Source organism: Neovison vison, chromosome 14 (assembly GCF_020171115.1).
Source record: "Neovison vison isolate M4711 chromosome 14, ASM_NN_V1, whole genome shotgun sequence".
Lineage (NCBI taxonomy): Eukaryota > Metazoa > Chordata > Mammalia > Carnivora > Mustelidae > Neogale > Neogale vison.
The window spans coordinates 7,419,220-7,425,055 of NC_058104.1; the positions used below are offsets into that span (position 1 = coordinate 7,419,220).

The 5,836-nt window shown below is 52.8% G+C and overlaps 1 pseudogene; it reads right to left on the bottom strand.

Annotated features, from left to right (window-relative positions):
• Positions 1 to 3,571: 3,571 nt before the first annotated feature.
• Positions 3,572 to 3,648, bottom strand: LOC122896203 (annotated as a pseudogene).
• Between the last annotated feature and the right edge of the window lie 2,188 nt (positions 3,649 to 5,836).

Consider the following 5,836-nt stretch of genomic DNA (forward strand, 5'->3'; position numbering starts at 1 on the left):
TTCAGGACTCCCTCCCGGTCAAATATGCCCCGTGTCCCCAGCGTCCCTTCTGCACATCTGCTCAGCTCATCCACATTCATTCTTCACCCCTTTTTCCCTCTCCATCCTGGCAGCCAGGGTGGGGGTCGGCCAGAAGAGTCAGCTCTTGGTCAGGACCAACCCTACTCTCCATCTCAGAGGTTCAAAGGAGACCCCCTTCCCCTCCATCCCCTTAAGACCACTCCTGTTCTTCCTGGCCCCCAGGTACGCTTTCTTACCTTGGAGACTGTTGGGTAGCATGCCCCCCAAATTCACATCCACCCAGAACCTCGGGCCATGTGATCTTATCTGGAAATAGGGTCCTTACAGATGTCATTGAGTTAAGTTGAGGTCACACTAGATTTGTGTGGACCCTGAGTCCAGTGACTGGGGTCCTTATCAGAAGAGGACAAGACACACATGCAAAATACCCACAGCAGGCAGCCCGGCAACACACAGGCAGAGATCAACAGGAGCGGACAGCAGGCAACCACCAGACAGCAGCCACCGGGACAGCAGGCAACCAGCAGAAGCTGGAAGAGGCAAGGAGGGCGCTTCCCCTGGAGACTGCAGGGAGGGGGACATGCCGACATCCTGATTTTTGCAACTCTGACCTCTAGAACCGTGAGAGAACACATTTCTATTGTTTTAAACCGCCTGGTTTGTGGTGATTTGTGACTTTGTGACTGCGGCGGCCCCGGGGAAACAAAGAGTCCCTTCTGCCTCGCAGTCAGCACCTTCAAGTGTTCCTAGGCTCCTCCTTTAAGGCCACTTACAACCAACGACACAGGAGTCAAACCGCCTCCCTGCCGACCTGCGGCCGGCCACGAAGTGACATTGTGTAGATGTCAGTAGGAGCTCTCTCCCTACAGGTCTCTTGTGAGCCCGAGCTGATGCCTGTCCCCCACCTGGAAGGCGCTTTCTGCCTTTTGTGCCACGCCATGCTGACCCAAGAGATTCTCAAGATACCTCAAGCTACATCCATCCCCAAGCCTTAGTTTCTTCGTGCAATGAACAGAAGGGCTTCCTCCAGCCAGGGTGCATGTGAGAATGGGAGCCGGTGCTTGTCTTACCCACCCCTGGATGGTCAGGCCATGCCGCAGGACTGAGTAGAACACGCGTGCAGCCAAGGTTAAAGGCAGTAAGTGCCTCCCAGGGAAGACACCAGCACATGATCGAGATGAGAACAGCGGAGAACAGAGGACACACATGCTGGGCTCAAGTGATTCAGGACTGACTTGCAGGCGAGGTCAGAGAGGACAGAAGGCATGAGCACCAGCCCCTGGCAGGGTACCCGCACCTCGTGGGTCTGGCCCACAGCCGACTCGGGCCGTGTGGGTGCACGCACCCCACTTCCTGCTGCAGCAGAAGGAACCTGACCTGTCCCGAGTGCCTGCATACAGTGGGGTCTAAAATGCAGACCGCTGCAGGCATGCCTGATGGCCACTGGCCTGCCTACATGCTTCAGTGCCACAAAGGAGCACACACTGGGTCTGAAATAGCTAAATGTCCTCCCATGCAAGGCAATAAGGCTTGCACGGGCTGTGTGGGCTCCCTACGTCCTGGGAAAGAAGTGTTCCAGCCCAGGATCTGTCCTTATGCGACCAAGTGGGGACCAAATGCCTGCCTTTCCCAGCAGAGCTCGGTAAATCACACCTAGAGTTCCTGGTACTTTACATCCAGGCTTTCTCCCCGTTCCCTCCTGGGGCCACACCTCTACTAAACATTATTCCGCAGTCCATGCCTCCTGGATACGCCCCAACAACCCACACACTAAGGGGGTAGAGTGTCCTATAGACCAAAGCTCGGAGCGAGGAGTCCCCCAGGGGGACCACCTGGGTTTGCCTTTCCCACATTTGGCTGCCTTCTTTTCCTTGTATCTGATCAGTTCTCATATCCTTCCCTGCTTCCTCCTTCTTTGTGCATCAAACTGGCCTTCTCTGTAGGTCTTGGAGCCTTCCCGGCCACCCCCAAAGTACCTGGCAAGCGACAGAGCTAAGGGATACCTGTCTGTCAGTGAGCAGGGGCTCATGAGTTCTGCAGACGCAGGATGGGGGCAAAGGGAAAGCACATCGAGGGGTTCAGTTCAGTTTCTTCATTGCTGACCTGGAGACACTGCTGGTGACATATCTTGTCTGTTGGGGAGGCACAGGACCCCAGTTCCGCAGCCCCCACTTCAGGACACATAACCTTCTAGCGTTTCAGGGCATCCATCCATAAAGGGGGCCACTGCACGGCCAACTCAGTCCCTGCCATATTTGTGGCCGGTGGGCTCACTCTTTCTATGGTGCCTGCCCCCGCCCCCCACAACCTGTACCATTTTATCGGATCATTACTTGTAGAAACGGAGACGTGTGGCAGGGAGAGTACCCAGTCTCTACAGCTCTGTCCGCCACGAAGCTCCAAGATCTTAATGTCTACGTCGTATAACTTTTAACTTCTTTTTAACTAAGAATTAGCTCAGAGGTAATTGCTTAAATCACACTGATGAAAATCAATACAGAGTAAATTAAATGTAAAGCAAAATTTATCCTGAACGTGTTCCTTGTCGCCTTTGAATAATGCGATGACAAAGCAACTATTATACCTCCCAGGCTTAGAGTTTTTGTTGTTGGACATCTCGAAAGGAGACGTAATTATAGGCCCTATTTATCAAAAAGATTAAGGAAACTGGGGAATGGGAATTGGTTTGCAGCAGTTGCGGAAATGAGATCAACGTGACTCTTAGGTTTGCATTTTTCACACTGTGTCCGGAAAGTTTCTCGAATCGCGCCATTGGCTTGGCCTCCCTCCCAGCGCCACAATTCAACAGCCACACGCGAGGTTGATCCAGAGGGAGGGGTGGGAGCGGGAGGCCGAAGCGAGACCCCACGTCCTGCCCCAAGATGGAAGCCTGGGCCTCTCCAGACTGGCAGGAGAAGGACTTGTTTTTCTCGAACTACGTTACCAAGGATACGGCATCCAGTCCTCCGGATCTGAATGAAAGAGCCTGGTTTCCGGGGGTTTTTTGTGCATTTCATAATTTAGAATGTGTTTGGCTTTCATTTGCAACCTGGCCTGCCAGCCCATCCTCCCCACAGCTCTGCAGAGCTAACCTGGAATGAACACGAATAAATCAAACCTTCTATGCTCTAGCTGCCTCATGGGCAAGAATTTGGGGTGTTGGGAGGATCAGAGGATTCTCCTGGTTGGGGGTTCTCAAGACTTACCCTGGGAGCATCACCGAGGGAACGTATGCAAAATGCACCCTTTAGGATCCCCGCTCACAGGATGGGGTCTGGGTGGGTTTTGCAGAAGTTCACCGATTGGCACGCATCTTGCTTAAGAACCTGGATTCCAGCACCCTCCCTTCTGGTGAAGAAACTGAGGCCCAGGGTAGGCAAAGGAAGGTCTCCAGGAGCAGCCCCGAAATTCATTAGTGGCAGCTCCAGGCCTAACACCCCTGATAGCAGAGGTCCTATTCCTGGCTCTGCCTCTAGCTGGCTGTGTAATCTTGGGCAAGTTGCTTGATGTCTCTGTGGTCAACTTCCTCAGCTATAGAATGGGGACAGTGACAGTAGATCCTCTTATTGGGTTATGGAGAGGCTTACAGGAACAAACTATAGAAATGATCCCTGAAAGTATAGTCTTGGAGAGGCTTACAGGAGATGATGCACGTACACACTGGCATATGGTGGGACCCCAGCAGTGTCCAGTATTAACTTCATCGTGTGTGTTTGTTGGTCCTGCCTTAGAATGAAGAAAGTGGGGACGTGGGGTCTTGGAGATGCCTTCCTGCCTCTGCTGGGAACCCCAGACATTTCCAGGGACAGTCATTTCCTAGCCCAACTCTTGCCCAGGCTGCCCTCAAGGGAACAGTGAGCCATGCGGGGTACCCCAAAGGCCTTGGGCACACAGGCCTCCCTACTGGTTTCTGAACCTGACATGTACACCCAGCTCCCCCTCTTTGGCTGTGTCATCCATGCACCCAGAGCCCTAGAAAGCCTCTGGAAATCCTGGGAAATTTTTCCCCATCTTGGAGGTGGTATGAGTTTCCAGTAGCTGCTGTAACAATTTGTCACAAGCTGGGTGGCTTATAAAAACAGAAATTTATCCTCTCACAGCTCTAGAGACTAGAAGGCCAAAGTCAAGGTGTCAGCAGGATTGGTTCTTTTTGGCAGCTCTGAGGGAGAATTCATTCCATGGCTCTCTCTCCTGGCTTCTAGAAGTTGCTGGCCATCCTTGGTGTTCATTGGCTGGTAAGAGCATCATTTCAATCTCTGCCTCTTTCCCTGCATGGACCTATGTCTTCTCTTCTGTTTCTTATAAGGACACCTGTCATCGCCTTTAGGGCTCTCTCTGTTGATCCAGGATGACCTCATCCCAAGATCCTTTAATTAATTAACATTTGCAAAGATCCATTTTCCAAACAAGGTTATATACCCAGGTTATAGGGCGTTAAAATGTGGATATATCTTTGGGAAGGGCCACAATTTACCCCACCACTGAGGGGATTTCGATCTCTGTGTTTCCTCAATTCTGAGATTCCATTTCCTCCCACATTTTAATGGTCCTGAAATCTGCATGTATCTCACAACCAATGACCATCTTCAGTGCATTATTTCTGCCTCCCCCAAGCTCTTATTAAATCAGGGGTGGTTGTGTCTTCTTATCTGTGATGACTTGATGAGGAGGTGGGTCAAAGGAACCCCACGGGGCCTCCAGGCTGGAGACTCTTCTTGCTGGAGGCCAGCCCTGTCGCCTCTCCCTCTGCCACCTGCTAGCTAACATGGGGCACCCTGGTTGCATCTCAAAGGGCTCTGGACCAGATCTCCCCTGCAGGCAGGCCCCGCCTAGCTCTTTCTCACCACGCCCTGGAGTGCTATTGGTTCTATGGCCTACACCCCACCAACTGTAGCTCTCCAGGCCCAGAGAGGAAAGGATCAGTCTCTCCTCTGTTCATATCCCCACTTCCTCACCTTCTGGGACTCGCTCCTGATCCTTCGAATGTCAGCTATAAAGCTTAACCTCTTCAGAGAGGACCACCCTGTCCCAGGCAGCATCCCTCCCTTCTCCCCTTCTCATCCCACTATGCACACACACACAGCTAGTTCCTCTTGACCATGACAGTGGTATTCATTTTGTTCTTTTTTTTGCTTTGTTCTTGTCACTCTTCCCACTGGACTTTGGTTCCATGATGGGAGTGCCCAAAACCCACTCATTCACTCCAATTTCCACATTTCCAGTTGGCCACAGGAAGTGCCCAGCAAGTGAGGGAATGAGCAAAAGAACACATGAATGAAGAGTGAACAAGTCAGTGAGTGACTTCGATCCACACAACACCCTGGAGAGACTCTTTAACAGCCAAAGACACTGAGCTCAGTAAGTCATGCCTGACGTGGGGACTGCACAGACAATAAACGGGGCTCCCAAGTCCTTTTTTAGCAACAGACCAGTGCCATCAGATACAGCTCATGGTGGAGTCGGAGCTGGCCCCTGGCCCACAGAGGGTCCCTGTCAGGAGACCCTGTCAGAACCCTGCTCCTCAGGGTGCAGCCTGGGGGATCCCAAGCAGGGAGGGCTGAGACCCCCAGTCTGAGAGTCTCCTTGCAGACCTCTCCTTGCAGGGAGCAGGACTGACCCAGGCACCCCCCCCCATGGCTGTGCCCTGAGACCCACTGCTCCTAGCTGGTGACTGACGGTGACAGGGTGGAAGGTGGGGGCTCCACGCCTCCCCAGCACCCTTGCAGAGCCTCCCTGAGATTACATAGCATCTAGGATGCTCCACCCCACATACTCTCCCCCACTCTTGCCTTCCCTCAGGTCCACCTTGCACGTG